Source organism: Ascidiella aspersa, chromosome 4 (assembly GCF_963924565.1).
Source record: "Ascidiella aspersa chromosome 4, kaAscAspe10.2, whole genome shotgun sequence".
NCBI classification, from domain to species: Eukaryota; Metazoa; Chordata; class Ascidiacea; order Phlebobranchia; family Ascidiidae; genus Ascidiella; species Ascidiella aspersa.
In genome coordinates this window covers 24,715,146-24,733,422 of record NC_139450.1, presented here as the reverse complement: position 1 = coordinate 24,733,422, position 18,277 = coordinate 24,715,146, and the positions used below count along the sequence as shown (strand labels likewise).

General features: G+C 38.9%; 45 non-coding genes and 52 pseudogenes across 45 annotated transcripts; all 97 read left to right on the top strand.

Moving 5' to 3' along the window:
* Window positions 1-15: 15 nt before the first annotated feature.
* LOC146155770 (5S ribosomal RNA) lies at window positions 16-134 on the top strand (annotated as a pseudogene).
* Window positions 135-208: 74 nt separating this feature from the next.
* Window positions 209-327, top strand: LOC146155769 (5S ribosomal RNA; annotated as a pseudogene).
* A 48-nt stretch (window positions 328-375) lies between these two features.
* LOC146155768 (5S ribosomal RNA) lies at window positions 376-494 on the top strand (annotated as a pseudogene).
* A 64-nt stretch (window positions 495-558) lies between these two features.
* LOC146155767 (5S ribosomal RNA) lies at window positions 559-677 on the top strand. The gene has a single exon (XR_014495939.1). It is a non-coding gene; the product is annotated as a 5S ribosomal RNA (ribosomal RNA).
* Window positions 678-741: 64 nt separating this feature from the next.
* Window positions 742-860, top strand: LOC146155766 (5S ribosomal RNA; annotated as a pseudogene).
* A 74-nt stretch (window positions 861-934) lies between these two features.
* On the top strand, window positions 935-1,053 carry LOC146155765 (5S ribosomal RNA; annotated as a pseudogene).
* Window positions 1,054-1,127: 74 nt separating this feature from the next.
* Window positions 1,128-1,246, top strand: LOC146155764 (5S ribosomal RNA; annotated as a pseudogene).
* Window positions 1,247-1,319: 73 nt separating this feature from the next.
* On the top strand, window positions 1,320-1,438 carry LOC146155763 (5S ribosomal RNA). Its single transcript, XR_014497553.1, has one exon. It is a non-coding gene; the product is annotated as a 5S ribosomal RNA (ribosomal RNA).
* Window positions 1,439-1,501: 63 nt separating this feature from the next.
* LOC146155762 (5S ribosomal RNA) lies at window positions 1,502-1,620 on the top strand. The gene has a single exon (XR_014496507.1). It is a non-coding gene; the product is annotated as a 5S ribosomal RNA (ribosomal RNA).
* Window positions 1,621-1,684: 64 nt separating this feature from the next.
* Window positions 1,685-1,803, top strand: LOC146155761 (5S ribosomal RNA; annotated as a pseudogene).
* Window positions 1,804-1,971: 168 nt separating this feature from the next.
* On the top strand, window positions 1,972-2,090 carry LOC146155760 (5S ribosomal RNA; annotated as a pseudogene).
* A 63-nt stretch (window positions 2,091-2,153) lies between these two features.
* Window positions 2,154-2,272, top strand: LOC146155759 (5S ribosomal RNA; annotated as a pseudogene).
* A 65-nt stretch (window positions 2,273-2,337) lies between these two features.
* Window positions 2,338-2,456, top strand: LOC146155758 (5S ribosomal RNA; annotated as a pseudogene).
* Window positions 2,457-2,530: 74 nt separating this feature from the next.
* Window positions 2,531-2,649, top strand: LOC146155757 (5S ribosomal RNA; annotated as a pseudogene).
* A 64-nt stretch (window positions 2,650-2,713) lies between these two features.
* Window positions 2,714-2,832, top strand: LOC146155756 (5S ribosomal RNA). Its single transcript, XR_014495265.1, has one exon. It is a non-coding gene; the product is annotated as a 5S ribosomal RNA (ribosomal RNA).
* Window positions 2,833-2,897: 65 nt separating this feature from the next.
* LOC146155755 (5S ribosomal RNA) lies at window positions 2,898-3,016 on the top strand (annotated as a pseudogene).
* Window positions 3,017-3,081: 65 nt separating this feature from the next.
* On the top strand, window positions 3,082-3,200 carry LOC146155754 (5S ribosomal RNA; annotated as a pseudogene).
* Window positions 3,201-3,264: 64 nt separating this feature from the next.
* Window positions 3,265-3,383, top strand: LOC146155753 (5S ribosomal RNA). Its single transcript, XR_014495264.1, has one exon. It is a non-coding gene; the product is annotated as a 5S ribosomal RNA (ribosomal RNA).
* A 64-nt stretch (window positions 3,384-3,447) lies between these two features.
* On the top strand, window positions 3,448-3,566 carry LOC146155752 (5S ribosomal RNA; annotated as a pseudogene).
* Window positions 3,567-3,640: 74 nt separating this feature from the next.
* On the top strand, window positions 3,641-3,759 carry LOC146155751 (5S ribosomal RNA; annotated as a pseudogene).
* Window positions 3,760-3,823: 64 nt separating this feature from the next.
* On the top strand, window positions 3,824-3,942 carry LOC146155750 (5S ribosomal RNA). Its single transcript, XR_014495599.1, has one exon. It is a non-coding gene; the product is annotated as a 5S ribosomal RNA (ribosomal RNA).
* Window positions 3,943-4,007: 65 nt separating this feature from the next.
* On the top strand, window positions 4,008-4,126 carry LOC146155749 (5S ribosomal RNA; annotated as a pseudogene).
* A 64-nt stretch (window positions 4,127-4,190) lies between these two features.
* On the top strand, window positions 4,191-4,309 carry LOC146155748 (5S ribosomal RNA). The gene has a single exon (XR_014495598.1). It is a non-coding gene; the product is annotated as a 5S ribosomal RNA (ribosomal RNA).
* A 65-nt stretch (window positions 4,310-4,374) lies between these two features.
* Window positions 4,375-4,493, top strand: LOC146155747 (5S ribosomal RNA). The gene has a single exon (XR_014495932.1). It is a non-coding gene; the product is annotated as a 5S ribosomal RNA (ribosomal RNA).
* A 64-nt stretch (window positions 4,494-4,557) lies between these two features.
* Window positions 4,558-4,676, top strand: LOC146155746 (5S ribosomal RNA). The gene has a single exon (XR_014495263.1). It is a non-coding gene; the product is annotated as a 5S ribosomal RNA (ribosomal RNA).
* A 65-nt stretch (window positions 4,677-4,741) lies between these two features.
* LOC146155745 (5S ribosomal RNA) lies at window positions 4,742-4,860 on the top strand (annotated as a pseudogene).
* Window positions 4,861-4,925: 65 nt separating this feature from the next.
* Window positions 4,926-5,044, top strand: LOC146155744 (5S ribosomal RNA; annotated as a pseudogene).
* A 64-nt stretch (window positions 5,045-5,108) lies between these two features.
* On the top strand, window positions 5,109-5,227 carry LOC146155743 (5S ribosomal RNA). The gene has a single exon (XR_014495262.1). It is a non-coding gene; the product is annotated as a 5S ribosomal RNA (ribosomal RNA).
* A 63-nt stretch (window positions 5,228-5,290) lies between these two features.
* Window positions 5,291-5,409, top strand: LOC146155742 (5S ribosomal RNA; annotated as a pseudogene).
* A 74-nt stretch (window positions 5,410-5,483) lies between these two features.
* Window positions 5,484-5,602, top strand: LOC146155741 (5S ribosomal RNA). The gene has a single exon (XR_014496471.1). It is a non-coding gene; the product is annotated as a 5S ribosomal RNA (ribosomal RNA).
* Window positions 5,603-5,666: 64 nt separating this feature from the next.
* Window positions 5,667-5,785, top strand: LOC146155740 (5S ribosomal RNA; annotated as a pseudogene).
* Window positions 5,786-5,850: 65 nt separating this feature from the next.
* LOC146155739 (5S ribosomal RNA) lies at window positions 5,851-5,969 on the top strand. Its single transcript, XR_014498304.1, has one exon. It is a non-coding gene; the product is annotated as a 5S ribosomal RNA (ribosomal RNA).
* A 65-nt stretch (window positions 5,970-6,034) lies between these two features.
* LOC146155738 (5S ribosomal RNA) lies at window positions 6,035-6,153 on the top strand (annotated as a pseudogene).
* Window positions 6,154-6,217: 64 nt separating this feature from the next.
* LOC146155737 (5S ribosomal RNA) lies at window positions 6,218-6,336 on the top strand. The gene has a single exon (XR_014495597.1). It is a non-coding gene; the product is annotated as a 5S ribosomal RNA (ribosomal RNA).
* A 65-nt stretch (window positions 6,337-6,401) lies between these two features.
* Window positions 6,402-6,520, top strand: LOC146155736 (5S ribosomal RNA). Its single transcript, XR_014495931.1, has one exon. It is a non-coding gene; the product is annotated as a 5S ribosomal RNA (ribosomal RNA).
* Window positions 6,521-6,584: 64 nt separating this feature from the next.
* LOC146155735 (5S ribosomal RNA) lies at window positions 6,585-6,703 on the top strand. Its single transcript, XR_014495257.1, has one exon. It is a non-coding gene; the product is annotated as a 5S ribosomal RNA (ribosomal RNA).
* A 65-nt stretch (window positions 6,704-6,768) lies between these two features.
* On the top strand, window positions 6,769-6,887 carry LOC146155734 (5S ribosomal RNA; annotated as a pseudogene).
* Window positions 6,888-6,952: 65 nt separating this feature from the next.
* Window positions 6,953-7,071, top strand: LOC146155733 (5S ribosomal RNA; annotated as a pseudogene).
* A 64-nt stretch (window positions 7,072-7,135) lies between these two features.
* On the top strand, window positions 7,136-7,254 carry LOC146155732 (5S ribosomal RNA). The gene has a single exon (XR_014495252.1). It is a non-coding gene; the product is annotated as a 5S ribosomal RNA (ribosomal RNA).
* Window positions 7,255-7,317: 63 nt separating this feature from the next.
* LOC146155731 (5S ribosomal RNA) lies at window positions 7,318-7,436 on the top strand (annotated as a pseudogene).
* A 74-nt stretch (window positions 7,437-7,510) lies between these two features.
* LOC146155730 (5S ribosomal RNA) lies at window positions 7,511-7,629 on the top strand. The gene has a single exon (XR_014496469.1). It is a non-coding gene; the product is annotated as a 5S ribosomal RNA (ribosomal RNA).
* Window positions 7,630-7,693: 64 nt separating this feature from the next.
* Window positions 7,694-7,812, top strand: LOC146155729 (5S ribosomal RNA; annotated as a pseudogene).
* Window positions 7,813-7,877: 65 nt separating this feature from the next.
* On the top strand, window positions 7,878-7,996 carry LOC146155728 (5S ribosomal RNA). Its single transcript, XR_014498303.1, has one exon. It is a non-coding gene; the product is annotated as a 5S ribosomal RNA (ribosomal RNA).
* A 65-nt stretch (window positions 7,997-8,061) lies between these two features.
* LOC146155727 (5S ribosomal RNA) lies at window positions 8,062-8,180 on the top strand (annotated as a pseudogene).
* A 64-nt stretch (window positions 8,181-8,244) lies between these two features.
* LOC146155726 (5S ribosomal RNA) lies at window positions 8,245-8,363 on the top strand (annotated as a pseudogene).
* A 64-nt stretch (window positions 8,364-8,427) lies between these two features.
* LOC146155725 (5S ribosomal RNA) lies at window positions 8,428-8,546 on the top strand (annotated as a pseudogene).
* A 74-nt stretch (window positions 8,547-8,620) lies between these two features.
* LOC146155724 (5S ribosomal RNA) lies at window positions 8,621-8,739 on the top strand. Its single transcript, XR_014496987.1, has one exon. It is a non-coding gene; the product is annotated as a 5S ribosomal RNA (ribosomal RNA).
* Window positions 8,740-8,803: 64 nt separating this feature from the next.
* Window positions 8,804-8,922, top strand: LOC146155723 (5S ribosomal RNA). Its single transcript, XR_014495835.1, has one exon. It is a non-coding gene; the product is annotated as a 5S ribosomal RNA (ribosomal RNA).
* Window positions 8,923-8,987: 65 nt separating this feature from the next.
* LOC146155722 (5S ribosomal RNA) lies at window positions 8,988-9,106 on the top strand (annotated as a pseudogene).
* A 65-nt stretch (window positions 9,107-9,171) lies between these two features.
* On the top strand, window positions 9,172-9,290 carry LOC146155721 (5S ribosomal RNA; annotated as a pseudogene).
* A 64-nt stretch (window positions 9,291-9,354) lies between these two features.
* Window positions 9,355-9,472, top strand: LOC146155720 (5S ribosomal RNA). The gene has a single exon (XR_014496691.1). It is a non-coding gene; the product is annotated as a 5S ribosomal RNA (ribosomal RNA).
* Window positions 9,473-9,537: 65 nt separating this feature from the next.
* On the top strand, window positions 9,538-9,656 carry LOC146155719 (5S ribosomal RNA). The gene has a single exon (XR_014498302.1). It is a non-coding gene; the product is annotated as a 5S ribosomal RNA (ribosomal RNA).
* A 65-nt stretch (window positions 9,657-9,721) lies between these two features.
* Window positions 9,722-9,840, top strand: LOC146155718 (5S ribosomal RNA; annotated as a pseudogene).
* A 66-nt stretch (window positions 9,841-9,906) lies between these two features.
* Window positions 9,907-10,025, top strand: LOC146155717 (5S ribosomal RNA). The gene has a single exon (XR_014495251.1). It is a non-coding gene; the product is annotated as a 5S ribosomal RNA (ribosomal RNA).
* Window positions 10,026-10,089: 64 nt separating this feature from the next.
* LOC146155716 (5S ribosomal RNA) lies at window positions 10,090-10,208 on the top strand (annotated as a pseudogene).
* Window positions 10,209-10,282: 74 nt separating this feature from the next.
* LOC146155715 (5S ribosomal RNA) lies at window positions 10,283-10,401 on the top strand (annotated as a pseudogene).
* Window positions 10,402-10,474: 73 nt separating this feature from the next.
* Window positions 10,475-10,593, top strand: LOC146155714 (5S ribosomal RNA). Its single transcript, XR_014497552.1, has one exon. It is a non-coding gene; the product is annotated as a 5S ribosomal RNA (ribosomal RNA).
* A 63-nt stretch (window positions 10,594-10,656) lies between these two features.
* On the top strand, window positions 10,657-10,775 carry LOC146155713 (5S ribosomal RNA; annotated as a pseudogene).
* A 64-nt stretch (window positions 10,776-10,839) lies between these two features.
* On the top strand, window positions 10,840-10,958 carry LOC146155712 (5S ribosomal RNA). The gene has a single exon (XR_014498109.1). It is a non-coding gene; the product is annotated as a 5S ribosomal RNA (ribosomal RNA).
* Window positions 10,959-11,126: 168 nt separating this feature from the next.
* On the top strand, window positions 11,127-11,245 carry LOC146155711 (5S ribosomal RNA). Its single transcript, XR_014495250.1, has one exon. It is a non-coding gene; the product is annotated as a 5S ribosomal RNA (ribosomal RNA).
* Window positions 11,246-11,309: 64 nt separating this feature from the next.
* On the top strand, window positions 11,310-11,428 carry LOC146155710 (5S ribosomal RNA; annotated as a pseudogene).
* A 64-nt stretch (window positions 11,429-11,492) lies between these two features.
* Window positions 11,493-11,611, top strand: LOC146155709 (5S ribosomal RNA). Its single transcript, XR_014496966.1, has one exon. It is a non-coding gene; the product is annotated as a 5S ribosomal RNA (ribosomal RNA).
* Window positions 11,612-11,675: 64 nt separating this feature from the next.
* Window positions 11,676-11,794, top strand: LOC146155708 (5S ribosomal RNA; annotated as a pseudogene).
* Window positions 11,795-11,858: 64 nt separating this feature from the next.
* LOC146155707 (5S ribosomal RNA) lies at window positions 11,859-11,977 on the top strand. The gene has a single exon (XR_014495249.1). It is a non-coding gene; the product is annotated as a 5S ribosomal RNA (ribosomal RNA).
* Window positions 11,978-12,041: 64 nt separating this feature from the next.
* Window positions 12,042-12,160, top strand: LOC146155706 (5S ribosomal RNA). Its single transcript, XR_014497905.1, has one exon. It is a non-coding gene; the product is annotated as a 5S ribosomal RNA (ribosomal RNA).
* A 74-nt stretch (window positions 12,161-12,234) lies between these two features.
* LOC146155705 (5S ribosomal RNA) lies at window positions 12,235-12,353 on the top strand (annotated as a pseudogene).
* Window positions 12,354-12,427: 74 nt separating this feature from the next.
* LOC146155704 (5S ribosomal RNA) lies at window positions 12,428-12,546 on the top strand (annotated as a pseudogene).
* A 74-nt stretch (window positions 12,547-12,620) lies between these two features.
* Window positions 12,621-12,739, top strand: LOC146155703 (5S ribosomal RNA; annotated as a pseudogene).
* Window positions 12,740-12,802: 63 nt separating this feature from the next.
* Window positions 12,803-12,921, top strand: LOC146155702 (5S ribosomal RNA). Its single transcript, XR_014498049.1, has one exon. It is a non-coding gene; the product is annotated as a 5S ribosomal RNA (ribosomal RNA).
* A 64-nt stretch (window positions 12,922-12,985) lies between these two features.
* Window positions 12,986-13,104, top strand: LOC146155701 (5S ribosomal RNA). The gene has a single exon (XR_014496965.1). It is a non-coding gene; the product is annotated as a 5S ribosomal RNA (ribosomal RNA).
* Window positions 13,105-13,168: 64 nt separating this feature from the next.
* On the top strand, window positions 13,169-13,287 carry LOC146155700 (5S ribosomal RNA; annotated as a pseudogene).
* Window positions 13,288-13,351: 64 nt separating this feature from the next.
* LOC146155699 (5S ribosomal RNA) lies at window positions 13,352-13,470 on the top strand. Its single transcript, XR_014495248.1, has one exon. It is a non-coding gene; the product is annotated as a 5S ribosomal RNA (ribosomal RNA).
* Window positions 13,471-13,534: 64 nt separating this feature from the next.
* LOC146155698 (5S ribosomal RNA) lies at window positions 13,535-13,653 on the top strand. The gene has a single exon (XR_014497904.1). It is a non-coding gene; the product is annotated as a 5S ribosomal RNA (ribosomal RNA).
* A 74-nt stretch (window positions 13,654-13,727) lies between these two features.
* On the top strand, window positions 13,728-13,846 carry LOC146155697 (5S ribosomal RNA; annotated as a pseudogene).
* A 74-nt stretch (window positions 13,847-13,920) lies between these two features.
* On the top strand, window positions 13,921-14,039 carry LOC146155696 (5S ribosomal RNA; annotated as a pseudogene).
* A 73-nt stretch (window positions 14,040-14,112) lies between these two features.
* LOC146155695 (5S ribosomal RNA) lies at window positions 14,113-14,231 on the top strand. The gene has a single exon (XR_014497551.1). It is a non-coding gene; the product is annotated as a 5S ribosomal RNA (ribosomal RNA).
* Window positions 14,232-14,294: 63 nt separating this feature from the next.
* LOC146155694 (5S ribosomal RNA) lies at window positions 14,295-14,413 on the top strand. Its single transcript, XR_014496506.1, has one exon. It is a non-coding gene; the product is annotated as a 5S ribosomal RNA (ribosomal RNA).
* Window positions 14,414-14,477: 64 nt separating this feature from the next.
* Window positions 14,478-14,596, top strand: LOC146155693 (5S ribosomal RNA; annotated as a pseudogene).
* A 168-nt stretch (window positions 14,597-14,764) lies between these two features.
* Window positions 14,765-14,883, top strand: LOC146155692 (5S ribosomal RNA). Its single transcript, XR_014496082.1, has one exon. It is a non-coding gene; the product is annotated as a 5S ribosomal RNA (ribosomal RNA).
* Window positions 14,884-14,946: 63 nt separating this feature from the next.
* Window positions 14,947-15,065, top strand: LOC146155691 (5S ribosomal RNA). The gene has a single exon (XR_014496740.1). It is a non-coding gene; the product is annotated as a 5S ribosomal RNA (ribosomal RNA).
* Window positions 15,066-15,130: 65 nt separating this feature from the next.
* On the top strand, window positions 15,131-15,249 carry LOC146155690 (5S ribosomal RNA; annotated as a pseudogene).
* Window positions 15,250-15,323: 74 nt separating this feature from the next.
* Window positions 15,324-15,442, top strand: LOC146155689 (5S ribosomal RNA; annotated as a pseudogene).
* A 74-nt stretch (window positions 15,443-15,516) lies between these two features.
* LOC146155688 (5S ribosomal RNA) lies at window positions 15,517-15,635 on the top strand. The gene has a single exon (XR_014498213.1). It is a non-coding gene; the product is annotated as a 5S ribosomal RNA (ribosomal RNA).
* A 64-nt stretch (window positions 15,636-15,699) lies between these two features.
* Window positions 15,700-15,818, top strand: LOC146155687 (5S ribosomal RNA). Its single transcript, XR_014495246.1, has one exon. It is a non-coding gene; the product is annotated as a 5S ribosomal RNA (ribosomal RNA).
* A 65-nt stretch (window positions 15,819-15,883) lies between these two features.
* LOC146155686 (5S ribosomal RNA) lies at window positions 15,884-16,002 on the top strand (annotated as a pseudogene).
* Window positions 16,003-16,067: 65 nt separating this feature from the next.
* On the top strand, window positions 16,068-16,186 carry LOC146155685 (5S ribosomal RNA; annotated as a pseudogene).
* Window positions 16,187-16,250: 64 nt separating this feature from the next.
* LOC146155684 (5S ribosomal RNA) lies at window positions 16,251-16,369 on the top strand. The gene has a single exon (XR_014495245.1). It is a non-coding gene; the product is annotated as a 5S ribosomal RNA (ribosomal RNA).
* A 64-nt stretch (window positions 16,370-16,433) lies between these two features.
* On the top strand, window positions 16,434-16,552 carry LOC146155683 (5S ribosomal RNA; annotated as a pseudogene).
* Window positions 16,553-16,626: 74 nt separating this feature from the next.
* LOC146155682 (5S ribosomal RNA) lies at window positions 16,627-16,745 on the top strand. Its single transcript, XR_014495244.1, has one exon. It is a non-coding gene; the product is annotated as a 5S ribosomal RNA (ribosomal RNA).
* A 64-nt stretch (window positions 16,746-16,809) lies between these two features.
* Window positions 16,810-16,928, top strand: LOC146155681 (5S ribosomal RNA). Its single transcript, XR_014497475.1, has one exon. It is a non-coding gene; the product is annotated as a 5S ribosomal RNA (ribosomal RNA).
* A 65-nt stretch (window positions 16,929-16,993) lies between these two features.
* Window positions 16,994-17,112, top strand: LOC146155680 (5S ribosomal RNA). The gene has a single exon (XR_014498301.1). It is a non-coding gene; the product is annotated as a 5S ribosomal RNA (ribosomal RNA).
* An 85-nt stretch (window positions 17,113-17,197) lies between these two features.
* Window positions 17,198-17,316, top strand: LOC146155679 (5S ribosomal RNA). Its single transcript, XR_014495243.1, has one exon. It is a non-coding gene; the product is annotated as a 5S ribosomal RNA (ribosomal RNA).
* A 65-nt stretch (window positions 17,317-17,381) lies between these two features.
* On the top strand, window positions 17,382-17,500 carry LOC146155678 (5S ribosomal RNA; annotated as a pseudogene).
* Window positions 17,501-17,574: 74 nt separating this feature from the next.
* LOC146155677 (5S ribosomal RNA) lies at window positions 17,575-17,693 on the top strand. Its single transcript, XR_014495242.1, has one exon. It is a non-coding gene; the product is annotated as a 5S ribosomal RNA (ribosomal RNA).
* Window positions 17,694-17,758: 65 nt separating this feature from the next.
* LOC146155676 (5S ribosomal RNA) lies at window positions 17,759-17,877 on the top strand (annotated as a pseudogene).
* Window positions 17,878-17,942: 65 nt separating this feature from the next.
* On the top strand, window positions 17,943-18,061 carry LOC146155675 (5S ribosomal RNA; annotated as a pseudogene).
* A 65-nt stretch (window positions 18,062-18,126) lies between these two features.
* LOC146155674 (5S ribosomal RNA) lies at window positions 18,127-18,245 on the top strand (annotated as a pseudogene).
* The last annotated feature ends 32 nt before the right edge of the window (window positions 18,246-18,277 follow it).

Below are 18,277 nucleotides of genomic sequence, written 5' to 3'. Positions count from 1 at the left end.
ATGTTGATAAATACTGCTTACGACCATACCAGGTTGAATGCACCCGATCTCGTCCGATCTCGGAAGTGAAGCAACGGCGGGATTGGTTAGTACTTGGATGGGTGACCGCATAGGAATTCCAATTGTCATAGGCAAAATATGATTTATAAAATATATTTAAATGTTAACATTTTTGAAGATTTTAGACCAAAAAATGTTGACCAATACTGTCTACGACCATACCAGGTTGAATGCACCCGATCTCGTCCGATCTCGGAAGTTAAGCAACGTCGGGATTGGTTAGTACTTGGATGGGTGACCGCCTAGCAATACCAATTGTCATAGGCAAGTTTTTGCTTTTTTAAATAGATTAGACGCAAAATGTTGAGAAATACTGCTTACGACCATACCAGGTTGAATCCACCCGATCTCGTCCGATCTGGGAAGTTAAGCAACGTCGGGATTGGTTAGTACTTGGATGGGTGACCGCCTAGGAATACCAATTGTCGTAGGCACAATATGATTTATTTAAGTTTTTACATATTTAAATAGATTAGACCATAAATGTTGCCCAATACTGTCTACGACCATACCAGGTTGAATGCACCCGATCTCGTCCGATCTCGGAAGTTAAGCAACGTCGGGATTGGTTAGTACTTGGATGGGTGACCGCCTAGGAATACCAATCGTCGTAGGCAAAATATGATTTATTTAAGTTTTTACTTTTTTAAATAGATTAGACGTAAAATGTTGATAAATACTGCTTACGACCATACCAGGTTGAATGCACCCGATCTCGTCCGATCTCGGAAGTGAAGCAACGGCGGGATTGGTTAGTACTTGGATGGGTGACCGCATAGGAATTCCAATTGTCATAGGCAAAATATGATTTATAAAATATATTTAAATGTTAACATTTTTGAAGATTTTAGACCAAAAAATGTTGACCAATACTGTCTACGACCATACCAGGTTGAATGCACCCGATCTCGTCCGATCTCGGAAGTTAAGCAACGTCGGGATTGGTTAGTACTTGGATGGGTGACCGCCCAGCAATACCAATTGTCATAGGCAAAATATGATTTTTAAAATATATTTAAATGTTAACATTTTTAAAGATTCTAGACCAAAAAATGTTGACCAATACTGTCTACGACCAAACCAGGTTGAATGCACACGATCTCGTCCGATCTCGGAAGTTAAGCAACATCGGGATTGGTTGGTACTTGGATGGGGGACCGCCTAGGAATACCAATTGTCATAGGCAAAATATTATTTTTAAAATATATTTAAATGTTAGCATTTTAAAGATTTTAGACCAAAATATGTTTACCAACACTGTCTACGACCATACCAGGTTCAATGCACCCGATCTCGTCCGATCTCGGAAGTTAAGCAACGTTGGGATTGGTTAGTACTTGGATGGGTGACCGCCTAGGAATACCAATTGTCGTAGGCACAATATGATTTATTTAAGTTTTACATTTTTAAATAGATTAGACCATAAATGTTGACCAATACTGTCCACGACCATACCAGGTTGAATGCACCCGATCTCGTCCGATCTCGGAAGTTAAGCAACGTTGGGATTGGTTAGTACTTGGATGGGTGACCGCCTAGGAATACCAATTGTCGTAGGCACAATATGATTTATTTAAGTTTTTACATTTTTAAATAGATTAGACCATAAATGTTGACGATTAATGTCTACGACCCTACCAGGTTGAATGCACCCGATCTTGTCCGATCTCGAAAGTTAAGCAACGTCCGGATTGGTTAGTACTTGGATGGGTGACCGCCTAGGAATACCAATTGTCGTAGGCAAAATAAGATTTATTTAAGTTTTTACATTTTTAAATAGATTAGACCAAAAAATGTTGACCAATACTGGCTACGACCATACCTAGGAATACCAATTGTCGTAGGCACAATATGATTTATTTAAGTTTTTACATTTTTAAATTGATTAGACCATAAATGTTGACCAATACTGTCTACGACCATACCAGGTTGAATTCACCCGATCTCCTCCGATCTCGGAAGTTAAGCAACGTCGGGATTGGTTAGTACTTGGATGGGTGACCGCCTAGGAATACCAATTGTCGTAGGAAAAATATGATTTATTTAAGTTTTTATTTTTAAATTAGAATAGACATAAAATGTTGAGAAATACTGCTTACGACCATACCAGGTTGAATGCATCCGATCTCGTCCGATCTCGGAAGTTAAGCAACGTCGGGATTGGTTAGTACTTGGATTGGTGACCGCCTAGGAATACCAATTGTCGTAGCCAAAATATGATTTATTTAAGTTTTTACATTTTTAAATAGATTAGACCAAAAAATGTTGACCAATACTGGCTACGACCATACCAGGTTGAATGCACCCGATCTCGTCCGATCTCGGAAGTTAAGCAACGTCGGGATTGGTTAGTACTTGGATGGGTGACCGCCTAGCAATACCAATTGTCATAGGCAAAATATGATTTTTAAAATATATTTAAATGTTAACATTTTCAAAGATTTTAGACCAAAAAATGTTGACCAATACTCTCTACGACCATACCAGGTTGAATGCACCCGCTCTCGTCCGATCTCGGAAGTTAAGCAACGTCGGGATTGGTTAGTACTTGGAAGGGTGACCGCCTAGGAATACCAATTGTCGTAGGCATAATATCATTTATTTAAGTTTTTACATTTTTAAATAGATTAGACCATAAATGTTGACCAATACTGTCTACGACCATACCAGGTTGAATGCACCCGATCTCGTCCGATCTCGGAAGTTAAGCAACGTCGGGATTGGTTAGTACTTGGATGGGTGACCGCCTAGGAATACCAATTGTCGTAGGCAAAATATGATTTATTTAAGTTTTTACATTTTTAAATAGATTAGACCAAAAAATGTTGACCAATACTGGCTACGAACATACCAGGTTGAATGCACCCGATATCGTCCGATCTCGGAAGTTAAGCAACGTCGGGATTGGTTAGTACTTGGATGGGTGACCGCCTAGGAATACCAATTGTCGTAGGCAAAATATGATTTATTTAAGTTTTTACATTTTTAAATAGATTAGACCTAAAAATGTTGACCAATACTGGCTACGACCATACCAGGTTGAATGCACCCCATCTCGTCCGATCTCGGAAGTTAAGCAACGTCGGGATTGGTTAGTACTTGGATGGGTGACCGCCTAGGAATACCAATTGTCGTAGGCACAATATGATTTGTTTAAGTTTTTGCATTTTTAAATAGATTAGACCATAAATGTTGACCAATACTGTCTACGACCATACCAGGTTGAATGCACCCGATCTCGTCCGATCTCGGAAGTTAAGCAACGTCGGGATTGGTTAGTACTTGGATGGGTGACCGCCTAGGAATACCAATTGTCGTAGGCAAAATATGATTTATTTAAGTTTTTACTTTTTTAAATAGATTAGACGTAAAATGTTGAGAAATACTGCTTACGACCATACCAGGTTGAATGCACCCGATCTCGTCCGATCTCGGAAGTTAAGTAACGTCGGGATTGGTTAGTACTTGGATGGGTGACCGCCTAGCAATACCAATTGTCATAGGCAAAATATGATTTTTAAAATATTGTTAAATGTTAACATTTTTAAAGATTTTAGACCAAAAAATGTTGACCAATACTGTCTACGACCATACCAGGTTGAATGCACCCGATCTCGTCCGATCTCGGAAGTTAAGCAACGTCGGCCTTGGTTAGTACTTGGATGGGTGACCGCCTAGGAATACCAATTGTCGTAGGCATAATATCATTTATTTAAGTTTTTACATTTTTAAATAGATTAGACCATAAATGTTGACCAATAATGTCTACGACCATACCAGGTTGAATACACCCGATCTCGTCCGATCTCGGAAGTTAAGCAACGTCGGGATTGGTTAGTACTTGGATGGGTAACCGCCTAGGAATACCAATTGTCGTAGGCAAAATATGATTTATTTAAGTTTTTTCATTTTTAAATAGATTAGACCTAAAAATGTTGACCAATACTGCATACGACCATACCAGGTTGAACGCACCCCATCTCGTCCGATCTCGGAAGTTAAGCAACGTCGGGATTGGTTAGTACTTGGATGGGTGACCGCCTAGGAATACCAATTGTCGTAGGCATAATATCATTTATTTAAGTTTTTACATTTTTAAATAGATTAGACCATAAATGTTGACCAATACTGTCTACGACCATACCAGGTTGAATACACCCGATCTCGTCCGATCTCGGAAGTTAAGCAACGTCGGGATTGGTTAGTACTTGGATGGGTAACCGCCTAGGAATACCAATTGTCGTAGGCAAAATATGATTTATTTAAGTTTTTACATTTTTAAATAGATTAGACCTAAAAATGTTGAACAATACTGCATACGACCATACCAGGTTGAATGCACCCGATCTCGTCCGATCTCGGAAGTTAAGCAACGTCGGGATTGGTTAGTACTTGGATGGGTGACCGCCTAGGAATACCAATTGTCGTAGGCATAATATCATTTATTTAAGTTTTTACATTTTTAAATAGATTAGACCATAAATGTTGACCAATACTGTCTACGACCATACCAGGTTGAATGCACCCGATCTCGTCCGATCTCGGAAGTTAAGCAACGTCGGGATTGGTTAGTACTTGGATGGGTGACCGCCTAGGAATACCAATTGTCGTAGGCAAAATATGATTTATTTAAGTTTTTACATTTTTAAATAGATTAGACCAAAAAATGTTGACCAATACTGGCTACGAACATACCAGGTTGAATGCACCCGATATCGTCCGATCTCGGAAGTTAAGCAACGTCGGGATTGGTTAGTACTTGGATGGGTGACCGCCTAGGAATACCAATTGTCGTAGGCAAAATATGATTTATTTAAGTTTTTACATTTTTAAATAGATTAGACCTAAAAATGTTGACCAATACTGGCTGCGACCATACCAGGTTGAATGCACCCCATCTCGTCCGATCTCGGAAGTTAAGCAACGTCGGGATTGGTTAGTACTTGGTTGGGTGACCGCCTAGGAATACCAATTGTCGTAGGCACAATATGATTTGTTTAAGTTTTTACATTTTTAAATAGATTAGACCATAAATGTTGACCAATACTGTCTACGACCATACCAGGTTGAATGCACCCGATCTCGTCCGATCTCGGAAGTTAAGCAACGTCGGGATTGGTTAGTACTTGGATGGGTGACCGCCTAGGAATACCAATTGTCGTAGGCAAAATATGATTTATTTAAGTTTTTATTTTTTAAATAGATTAGACGTAAAATGTTGAGAAATACTGCTTACGACCATACCAGGTTGAATGCACCCGATCTCGTCCGATCTCGGAAGTTAAGTAACGTCGGGATTGGTTAGTACTTGGATGGGTGACCGCCTAGCAATACCAATTGTCATAGGCAAAATATGAATTTTAAAATATATTTAAAGGTTAACATTTTTAAAGATTTTAGACCAAAAAATGTTGACCAATACTGTCTACGACCATACCAGGTTGAATGCACCCGATCTCGTCCGATCTCGGAAGTTAAGCAACGTCGGGATTGGTTAGTACTTGGATGGGTGATCGCCTAGGAATACCAATTGTCGTAGGCATAATATCATTTATTTAAGTTTTTACATTTTTAAATAGATTAGACCATAAATGTTGACCAATACTGTCTACGACCATACCAGGTTGAATACACCCGTTCTCGTCCGATCTCGGAAGTTAAGCAACGTCGGGATTGGTTAGTACTTGGATGGGTAACCGCCTAGGAATACAAATTGTCGTAGGCAAAATATAATTTAATTAAGTTTTTACATTTTTAAATAGATAAGACCAAAAAATGTTGACCAATACTGGCTACGAACATACCAGGTTGAATGCACCCGATCTCGTCCGATCTCGGAAGTTAAGCAACGTCGGGATTGGTTAGTACTTGGATGGGTGACCGCCTAGGAATACCAATTGTCGTAGGCAAAATATGATTTATTTAAGTTTTTTCATTTTTAAATAGATTAGACCTAAAAATGTTGACCAATACTGCATACGACCATACCAGGTTGAACGCACCCCATCTCGTCCGATCTCGGAAGTTAAGCAACGTCGGGATTGGTTAGTACTTGGATGGGTGACCGCCTAGGAATACCAATTGTCGTAGGCATAATATCATTTATTTAAGTTTTTACATTTTTAAATAGATTAGACCATAAATGTTGACCAATACTGTCTACGACCATACCAGGTTGAATACACCCGATCTCGTCCGATCTCGGAAGTTAAGCAACGTCGGGATTGGTTAGTACTTGGATGGGTAACCGCCTAGGAATACCAATTGTCGTAGGCAAAATATGATTTATTTAAGTTTTTACATTTTTAAATAGATTAGACCTAAAAATGTTGAACAATACTGCATACGACCATACCAGGTTGAATGCACCCGATCTCGTCCGATCTCGGAAGTTAAGCAACGTCGGGATTGGTTAGTACTTGGATGGGTGACCGCCTAGGAATACCAATTGTCGTAGGCATAATATCATTTATTTAAGTTTTTACATTTTTAAATAGATTAGACCATAAATGTTGACCAATACTGTCTACGACCATACCAGGTTGAATGCACCCGATCTCGTCCGATCTCGGAAGTTAAGCAACGTCGGGATTGGTTAGTACTTGGATGGGTGACCGCCTAGGAATACCAATTGTCGTAGGCAAAATATGATTTATTTAAGTTTTTACATTTTTAAATAGATTAGACCAAAAAATGTTGACCAATACTGGCTACGAACATACCAGGTTGAATGCACCCGATATCGTCCGATCTCGGAAGTTAAGCAACGTCGGGATTGGTTAGTACTTGGATGGGTGACCGCCTAGGAATACCAATTGTCGTAGGCAAAATATGATTTATTTAAGTTTTTACATTTTTAAATAGATTAGACCTAAAAATGTTGACCAATACTGGCTGCGACCATACCAGGTTGAATGCACCCCATCTCGTCCGATCTCGGAAGTTAAGCAACGTCGGGATTGGTTAGTACTTGGTTGGGTGACCGCCTAGGAATACCAATTGTCGTAGGCACAATATGATTTGTTTAAGTTTTTACATTTTTAAATAGATTAGACCATAAATGTTGACCAATACTGTCTACGACCATACCAGGTTGAATGCACCCGATCTCGTCCGATCTCGGAAGTTAAGCAACGTCGGGATTGGTTAGTACTTGGATGGGTGACCGCCTAGGAATACCAATTGTCGTAGGCAAAATATGATTTATTTAAGTTTTTATTTTTTAAATAGATTAGACGTAAAATGTTGAGAAATACTGCTTACGACCATACCAGGTTGAATGCACCCGATCTCGTCCGATCTCGGAAGTTAAGTAACGTCGGGATTGGTTAGTACTTGGATGGGTGACCGCCTAGCAATACCAATTGTCATAGGCAAAATATGAATTTTAAAATATATTTAAAGGTTAACATTTTTAAAGATTTTAGACCAAAAAATGTTGACCAATACTGTCTACGACCATACCAGGTTGAATGCACCCGATCTCGTCCGATCTCGGAAGTTAAGCAACGTCGGGATTGGTTAGTACTTGGATGGGTGATCGCCTAGGAATACCAATTGTCGTAGGCATAATATCATTTATTTAAGTTTTTACATTTTTAAATAGATTAGACCATAAATGTTGACCAATACTGTCTACGACCATACCAGGTTGAATACACCCGTTCTCGTCCGATCTCGGAAGTTAAGCAACGTCGGGATTGGTTAGTACTTGGATGGGTAACCGCCTAGGAATACAAATTGTCGTAGGCAAAATATAATTTAATTAAGTTTTTACATTTTTAAATAGATAAGACCAAAAAATGTTGACCAATACTGGCTACGAACATACCAGGTTGAATGCACCCGATCTCGTCCGATCTCGGAAGTTAAGCAACGTCGGGATTGGTTAGTACTTGGATGGGTGACCGCCTAGGAATACCAATTGTCGTAGGCAAAATATGATTTATTTAAGTTTTTACATTTTTAAATAGATTAGACCTAAAAATGTTGACCAATACTGCATACGACCATACCAGGTTGAATGCACCCCATCTCGTCCGATCTCGGAAGTTAAGCAACGTCGGGATTGGTTAGTACTTGGATGGGTGACCGCCTAGGAATACCAATTGTCGTAGGCACAATATGATTTGTTTAAATTTTTACATTTTTAAATAGATTAGACCATAAATGTTGACCAATACTGTCCACGACCATACCAGGTTGAATGCACCCGATCTCGTCCGATCTCGGAAGTTAAGCAACGTCGGGATTTGTTAGTACTTGGATGGGTGACCGCCTAGGAATACCAATTGTCGTAGGCAAAATATGATTTATTTAAGTTTTTACTTTTTTAAATAGATTAGACGTAAAATGTTGAGAAATACTGCTTACGACCATACCAGGTTGAATGCACCCGATCTCGTCCGATCTCGGAAGTTAAGTAACGTCGGGATTGGTTAGTACTTGGATGGGTGACCGCCTAGCAATACCAATTTTCATAGGCAAAATATGATTTTTAAAATATATTTAAATGTTAACATTTTTAAAGATTTTAGACCAAAAAATGTTGACCAATACTGTCTACGAACATACCAGGTTGAATGCACCCGATCTCGTCCGATCTCGGAAGTTAAGCAACGTCGGGATTGGTTAGTACTTGGATGGGTGACCGCCTAGGAATACCAATTGTCGTAGGCATAATAACATTTATTTAAGTTTTTACATTTTTAAATAGATTAGACCATAAATGTTGACCAATACTGTTTACGACCATACCAGGTTGAATGCACCCGATCTCGTCCGATCTCGGAAGTTAAGCAACGTCGGGATTGGTTAGTACTTGGATGGGTGACCGCCTAGGAATACCAATTGTCGTAGGCAAAATATGATTTATTTAAGTTTTTACATTTTTAAATAGATTAGACCAAAAAATGTTGACCAATACTGGCTACGAACATACCAGGTTGAATGCACCCGATCTCGTCCGATCTCGGAAGTTAAGCAACGTCGGGATTGGTTAGTACTTGGATGGGTGACCGCCTAGGAATACCAATTGTCATAGGCAAAATATGATTTATTTAAGTTTTTACATTTTTAAATAGATTAGACCTAAAAATGTTGTCCAATACTGCATACGACCATACCAGGTTGAATGCACCCCATCTCGTCCGATCTCGGAAGTTAAGCAACGTCGGGATTGGTTAGTACTTGGATGGGTGACCGCCTAGGAATACCAATTGTCGTAGGCACAATATGATTTGTTTAAGTTTTTACATTTTTAAATAGATTAGACCATAAATGTTGACCAATACTGTCTACGACCATACCAGGTTGAATGCACCCGATCTCGTCCGATCTCGGAAGTTAAGCAACGTCGGGATTGGTTAGTACTTGGATGGGTGACCGCCTGGAATACCAATTGTCGTAGGCAAAATATGATTTATTTAAGTTTTTACATTTTTAAATAGATTAGACCAAAAAATGTTGACCAATACTGGCTACGAACATACCAGGTTGAATGCACCCGATCTCGTCCGATCTCGGAAGTTAAGCAACGTCGGGATTGGTTAGTACTTGGATGGGTGACCGCCTAGGAATACCAATTGTCGTAGGCAAAATATGATTTATTTAAGTTTTTACATTTTTAAATAGATTAGACCTAAAAATGTTGACCAATACTGCATACGACCATACCAGGTTGAATGCACCCCATCTCGTCCGATCTCGGAAGTTAAGCAACGTCGGGATTGGTTAGTACTTGGATGGGTGACCGCCTAGGAATACCAATTGTCGTAGGCACAGTATGATTTGTTTTTAAGTTTTTACATTTTTAAATAGATTAGACCATAAATGTTGACCAATACTGTCTACGACCATACCAGGTTGAATGCACCCGATCTCGTCCGATCTCGGAAGTTAAGCAACGTCGGGATTGGTTAGTACTTGGATGGGTGACCGCCTAGGAATACCAATTGTCGTAGGCAAAATATGATTTATTTAAGTTTTTACTTTTTTAAATAGATTAGACGTAAAATGTTGAGAAATACTGCTTACGACCATACCAGGTTGAATGCACCCGATCTCGTCCGATATCGGAAGTTAAGCAACGTCGGGATTGGTTAGTACTAGGATGGGTGACCGCATAGGAATTCCAATTGTCATAGGCAAAATATGATTTATAAAATATATTTAAATGTTAACATTTTTGAAGATTTTAGACCAAAAAATGTTGACCAATACTGTCTACGACCAAACCAGGTTGAATGCACACGATCTCGTCCGATCTCGGAAGTTAAGCAATATCGGGATTGGTTGCTACTTGGATGGGTGACCGCCAAGGAATACCAATTGTCATAGGCAAAATATTATTTTTAAAATATATTTAAATGTTAGCATTTTAAAGATTTTAGACCAAAAAATGTTTACCAACACTGTCTACGACCATACCAGGTTCAATGCACCCGATCTCGTCCGATCTCGGAAGTTAAGCAACGTTGGGATTGGTTAGTACTTGGATGGGTGACCGCCTAGGAATACCAATTGTCGTAGGCACAATATGATTTATTTAAGTTTTACATTTTAAAATAGATTAGACCATAAATGTTGACCAATACTGTCCACGACCATACCAGGTTGAATGCACACGATCTCGTCCGATCTCGGAAGTTAAGCAACGTCGGGATTGGTTAGTACTTGGATGGGTGACCGCCTAGGAATACCAATTGTCGTAGGCACAATATGATTTATTTAAGTTTTTACATTTTTAAATAGATTAGACCATAAATGTTGACGATTACTGTCTACGACCATTCCAGATTGAATGCACCCGATCTCGTCCGATCTCGGAAGTTAAGCAACGTCGGGATTGGTTAGTACTTGGATGGGTGACCGCCTAGGAATACCAATTGTCGTAGGCAAAATAATATTTATTTAACTTTTTACATTTTTAAATAGAATAGACCAAAAAATGTTGACCAATACTGGCTACGACCATACCTAGGAATACCAATTGTCGTAGGCACAATATGATTTATTTAAGTTTTTACATTTTTAAATTGATTAGACCATAAATGTTGACCAATACTGTCTACGACCATACCAGGTTGAATGCACCCGATCTCGTCCGATCTCGGAAGTTAAGCAACGTCGGGATTGGTTAGTACTTGGATGGGTGACCGCCTAGGAATACCAATTGTCGTAGGCAAAATATGATTTATTTAAGTTTTTACTTTTTTAAATAGATTAGACGCAAAATGTTGAGAAATACTGCTTACGACCATACCAGGTTGAATGCACCCGATCTCGTCCGATCTGGGAAGTTAAGCAACGTCGGGATTGGTTAGTACTTGGATTGGTGACCGCCTAGGAATACCAATTGTCGTAGGCACAATATGATTTATTTAAGTTTTTACATATTTAAATAGATTAGACCATAAATGTTGACCAATACTGTCTACGACCATACCAGGTTAAATGCACCCGATCTCGTCCGATCTCGGAAGTTAAGCAACGTCGGGATTGGTTAGTACTTGGATGGGTGACCGCCTAGGAATACCAATTGTCGTAGGCAAAATATGATTTATTTAAGTTTTTACTTTTTTAAATAGATTAGACGCAAAATGTTGAGAAATACTGCTTACGACCATACCAGGTTGAATGCACCCGATCTCGTCCGATCTGGGAAGTTAAGCAACGTCGGGATTGGTTAGTACTTGGATGGGTGACCGCCTAGGAATACCAATTGTCGTAGGCACAATATGATTTATTTAAGTTTTTACATATTTAAATAGATTAGACCATAAATGTTGCCCAATACTGTCTACGACCATACCAGGTTGAATGCACCCGATCTCGTCCGATCTCGGAAGTTAAGCAACGTCGGGATTGGTTAGTACTTGGATGGGTGACCGCCTAGGAATACCAATTGTCGTAGGCAAAATATGATTTATTTAAGTTTTTACTTTTTTAAATAGATTAGACGTAAAATGTTGATAAATACTGCTTACGACCATACCAGGTTGAATGCACCCGATCTCGTCCGATCTCGGAAGTTAAGCAACGTCGGGATTGGTTAGTACTTGGATGGGTGACCGCATAGGAATTCCAATTGTCATAGGCAAAATATGATTTATAAAATATATTTAAATGTTAACATTTTTGAAGATTTTAGACCAAAAAATGTTGACCAATACTGTCTACGACCATACCAGGTTGAATGCACCCGATCTCGTCCGATCTCGGAAGTTAAGCAACGTCGGGATTGGTTAGTACTTGGATGGGTGACCGCCTAGCAATACCAATTGTCATAGGCAAAATATGATTTTTAAAATATATTTAAATGTTAACATTTTTAAAGATTCTAGACCAAAAAATGTTGACCAATACTGTCTACGACCAAACCAGGTTGAATGCACACGATCTCGTCCGATCTCGGAAGTTAAGCAACGTCGGGATTGGTTAGTACTTGGATGGGTGACCGCCTAGCAATACCAATTGTCATAGGCAAAATATGATTTTTAAAATATATTTAAATGTTAACATTTTTAAAGATTCTAGACCAAAAAATGTTGACCAATACTGTCTACGACCAAACCAGGTTGAATGCACACGATCTCGTCCGATCTCGGAAGTTAAGCAACGTCGGGATTGGTTAGTACTTGGATGGGTGACCGCCTAGGAATACCAATTGTCGTAGGCAAAATATGATTTATTTAAGTTTTTATTTTTAAAATAGAATAGACATAAAATGTTGAGAAATACTGCTTACGACCATACCAGGTTGAATGCACCCGATCTCGTCCGATCTCGGAAGTTAAGCAACGTCGGGATTGGTTAGTACTTGGATTGGTGACCGCCTAGGAATACCAATTGTCGTAGGCACAATATGATTTATTTAAGTTTTTACATATTTAAATAGATTAGACCATAAATGTTGACCAATACTGTCTACGACCATACCAGGTTAAATGCACCCGATCTCGTCCGATCTCGGAAGTTAAGCAACGTCGGGATTGGTTAGTACTTGGATGGGTGACCGCCTAGGAATACCAATTGTCGTAGGCAAAATATGATTTATTTAAGTTTTTACTTTTTTAAATAGATTAGACGCAAAATGTTGAGAAATACTGCTTACGACCATACCAGGTTGAATGCACCCGATCTCGTCCGATCTGGGAAGTTAAGCAACGTCGGGATTGGTTAGTACTTGGATGGGTGACCGCCTAGGAATACCAATTGTCGTAGGCACAATATGATTTATTTAAGTTTTTACATATTTAAATAGATTAGACCATAAATGTTGCCCAATACTGTCTACGACCATACCAGGTTGAATGCACCCGATCTCGTCCGATCTCGGAAGTTAAGCAACGTCGGGATTGGTTAGTACTTGGATGGGTGACCGCCTAGGAATACCAATTGTCGTAGGCAAAATATGATTTATTTAAGTTTTTACTTTTTTAAATAGATTAGACGTAAAATGTTGATAAATACTGCTTACGACCATACCAGGTTGAATGCACCCGATCTCGTCCGATCTCGGAAGTTAAGCAACGTCGGGATTGGTTAGTACTTGGATGGGTGACCGCATAGGAATTCCAATTGTCATAGGCAAAATATGATTTATAAAATATATTTAAATGTTAACATTTTTGAAGATTTTAGACCAAAAAATGTTGACCAATACTGTCTACGACCATACCAGGTTGAATGCACCCGATCTCGTCCGATCTCGGAAGTTAAGCAACGTCGGGATTGGTTAGTACTTGGATGGGTGACCGCCTAGCAATACCAATTGTCATAGGCAAAATATGATTTTTAAAATATATTTAAATGTTAACATTTTTAAAGATTCTAGACCAAAAAATGTTGACCAATACTGTCTACGACCAAACCAGGTTGAATGCACACGATCTCGTCCGATCTCGGAAGTTAAGCAACATCGGGATTGGTTGGTACTTGGATGGGGGACCGCCTAGGAATACCAATTGTCATAGGCAAAATATTATTTTTAAAATATATTTAAATGTTAGCATTTTAAAGATTTTAGACCAAAATATGTTTACCAACACTGTCTACGACCATACCAGGTTCAATGCACCCGATCTCGTCCGATCTCGGAAGTTAAGCAACGTTGGGATTGGTTAGTACTTGGATGGGTGACCGCCTAGGAATACCAATTGTCGTAGGCACAATATGATTTATTTAAGTTTTACATTTTTAAATAGATTAGACCATAAATGTTGACCAATACTGTCCACGACCATACCAGGTTGAATGCACCCGATCTCGTCCGATCTCGGAAGTTAAGCAACGTTGGGATTGGTTAGTACTTGGATGGGTGACCGCCTAGGAATACCAATTGTCGTAGGCACAATATGATTTATTTAAGTTTTTACATTTTTAAATAGATTAGACCATAAATGTTGACGATTAATGTCTACGACCCTACCAGGTTGAATGCACCCGATCTTGTCCGATCTCGAAAGTTAAGCAACGTCCGGATTGGTTAGTACTTGGATGGGTGACCGCCTAGGAATACCAATTGTCGTAGGCAAAATAAGATTTATTTAAGTTTTTACATTTTTAAATAGATTAAACCAAAAAATGTTGACCAATACTGGCTACGACCATACCTAGGAATACCAATTGTCGTAGGCACAATATGATTTATTTAAGTTTTTACATTTTTAAATTGATTAGACCATAAATGTTGACCAATACTGTCTACGACCATACCAGGTTGAATGCACCCGATCTCCTCCGATCTCGGAAGTTAAGCAACGTCGGGATTGGTTAGTACTTGGATGGGTGACCGCCTAGGAATACCAATTGTCGTAGGCAAAATATGATTTATTTAAGTTTTTATTTTTAAATTAGAATAGACATAAAATGTTGAGAAATACTGCTTACGACCATACCAGGTTGAATGCATCCGATCTCGTCCGATCTCGGAAGTTAAGCAACGTCGGGATTGGTTAGTACTTGGATGGGTGACCGCCTAGGAATACCAATTGTCGTAGGCAAAATATGATTTATTTAAGTTTTTACATTTTTAAATAGATTAGACCAAAAAATGTTGACCAATACTGGCTACGACCATACCAGGTTGAATGCACCCGATCTCGTCCGATCTCGGAAGTTAAGCAACGTCGGGATTGGTTAGTACTTGGATGGGTGACCGCCTAGCAATACCAATTGTCATAGGCAAAATATGATTTTTAAAATATATTTAAATGTTAACATTTTCAAAGATTTTAGACCAAAAAATGTTGACCAATCCTCTCTACGACCATACCAGGTTGAATGCACCCGATCTCGTCCGATCTCGGAAGTTAAGCAACGTCGGGATTGGTTAGTACTTGGATGGGTGACCGCCTAGCAATACCAATTGTCATAGGCAAAATATGATTTTTAAAATATATTTAAATGTTAACATTTTCAAAGATTTTAGACCAAAAAATGTTGACCAATCCTCTCTACGACCATACCAGGTTGAATGCACCCGATCTCGTCCGATCTCGGAAGTTAAGCAATGTCGGGATTGGTTAGTACTTGGATGGGTGACCGTCTAGGAATACCAATTGTCGTAGGCATAATATCATTTATTTAAGTTTTTACATTTTTAAATAGATTAGACCATAAATGTTGACCAATACTGTCTACGACCATACCAGGTTGAATGCACCCGATCTCGTCCGATCTCGGAAGTTAAGCAACGTCGGGATTGGTTAGTACTTGGATGGGTGACCGCCTAGGAATACCAATTGTCGTAGGCAAAATATGATTTATTTAAGTTTTTACATTTTTAAATAGATTAGACCAAAAAATGTTGACCAATACTGGCTACGAACATACCAGGTTGAATGCACCCGATATCGTCCGATCTCGGAAGTTAAGCAACGTCGGGATTGGTTAGTACTTGGATGGGTGACCGCCTAGGAATACCAATTGTCGTAGGCAAAATATGATTTATTTAAGTTTTTACATTTTTAAATAGATTAGACCTAAAAATGTTGACCAATACTGGCTACGACCATACCAGGTTGAATGCACCCCATCTCGTCCGATCTCGAAAGTTAAGCAACGTCGTGATTGGTTAGTACTTGGATGGGTGACCGCCTAGGAATACCAATTGTCGTAGGCACAATATGATTTGTTTAAGTTTTTACATTTTTAAATAGATTAGACCATAAATGTTGACCAATACTGTCTACGACCATACCAGGTTGAATGCACCCGATCTCGTCCGATCTCGGAAGTTAAGCAACGTCGGGATTGGTTAGTACTTGGATGGGTGACCGCCTAGGAATACCAATTGTCGTAGGCAAAATATGATTTATTTAAGTTTTTACTTTTTTAAATAGATTAGACGTAAAATGTTGAGAAATACTGCTTACGACCATACCAGGTTGAATGCACCCGATCTCGTCCGATCTCGGAAGTTAAGTAACGTCGGGATTGGTTAGTACTTGGATGGGTGACCGCCTAGCAATACCAATTTTCATAGGCAAAATATGATTTTTAAAATATATTTAAATGTTAACATTTTTAAAGATTTTAGACCAAAAAATGTTGACCAATACTGTCTACGACCATACCAGGTTGAATGCACCCGATCTCGTCCGATCTCGGAAGTTAAGCAACGTCGGGATTGGTTAGTACTTGGATGGGTGACCGCCTAGGAATACCAATTGTCGTAGGCATAATATCATTTATTTAAGTTTTTACATTTTTAAATAGATTAGACCATAAATGTTGACCAATACTGTCTACGACCATACCAGGTTGAATACACCCGTTCTCGTCCGATCTCGGAAGTTAAGCAACGTCGGGATTGGTTAGTACTTGGATGGGTAACCGCCTAGGAATACCAATTGTCGTAGGCAAAATATAATTTATTTAAGTTTTTACATTTTTAAATAGATAAGACCAAAAAATGTTGACCAATACTGGCTACGAACATACCAGGTTGAATGCACCCGATCTCGTCCGATCTCGGAAGTTAAGCAACGTCGGGATTGGTTAGTACTTGGATGGGTGACCGCCTAGGAATACCAATTGTCGTAGGCAAAATATGATTTATTTAAGTTTTTACATTTTTAAATAGATGTTAACATTTTTAAAGATTTTAGACCAAAAAATGTTGACCAATACTGTCTACGACCATACCAGGTTGAATGCACCCGATCTCGTCCGATCTCGGAAGTTAAGCAACGTCGGGATTGGTTAGTACTTGGATGGGTGACCGCCTAGGAATACCAATTGTCGTAGGCATAATAACATTTATTTAAGTTTTTACATTTTTAAATAGATTAGACCTAAAAATGTTGTCCAATACTGCATACGACCATACCAGGTTGAATGCACCCGATCTCGTCCGATCTCGGAAGTTAAGTAACGTCGGGATTGGTTAGTACTTGGATGGGTGACCGCCTAGCAATACCAATTTTCATAGGCAAAATATGATTTTTAAAATATATTTAAATGTTAACATTTTTAAAGATTTTAGACCAAAAAATGTTGACCAATACTGTCTACGACCATACCAGGTTGAATGCACCCGATCTCGTCCGATCTCGGAAGTTAAGCAACGTCGGGATTGGTTAGTACTTGGATGGGTGACCGCCTAGGAATACCAATTGTCGTAGGCAAAATATGATTTATTTAAGTTTTTACATTTTTAAATAGATTAGACCAAAAAATGTTAACCAATACTGGCTACGAACATACCAGGTTGAATGCACCCGATCTCGTCCGATCTCGGAAGTTAAGCAACGTCGGGATTGGTTAGTACTTGGATGGGTGACCGCCTAGGAATACCAATTGTCATAGGCAAAATATGATTTATTTAAGTTTTTACATTTTTAAATAGATTAGACCTAAAAATGTTGTCCAATACTGCATACGACCATACCAGGTTGAATGCACCCCATCTCGTCCGATCTCGGAAGTTAAGCAACGTCGGGATTGGTTAGTACTTAGATGGGTGACCGCCTAGGAATACCAATTGTCGTAGGCACAATATGATTTATTTAAGTTTTTACATTTTTAAATAGATTAGACCAAAAAATGTTAACCAATACTGGCTACGAACATACCAGGTTGAATGCACCCGATCTCGTCCGATCTCGGAAGTTAAGCAACGTCGGGATTGGTTAGTACTTGGATGGGTGACCGCCTAGGAATACCAATTGTCATAGGCAAAATATGATTTATTTAAGTTTTTACATTTTTA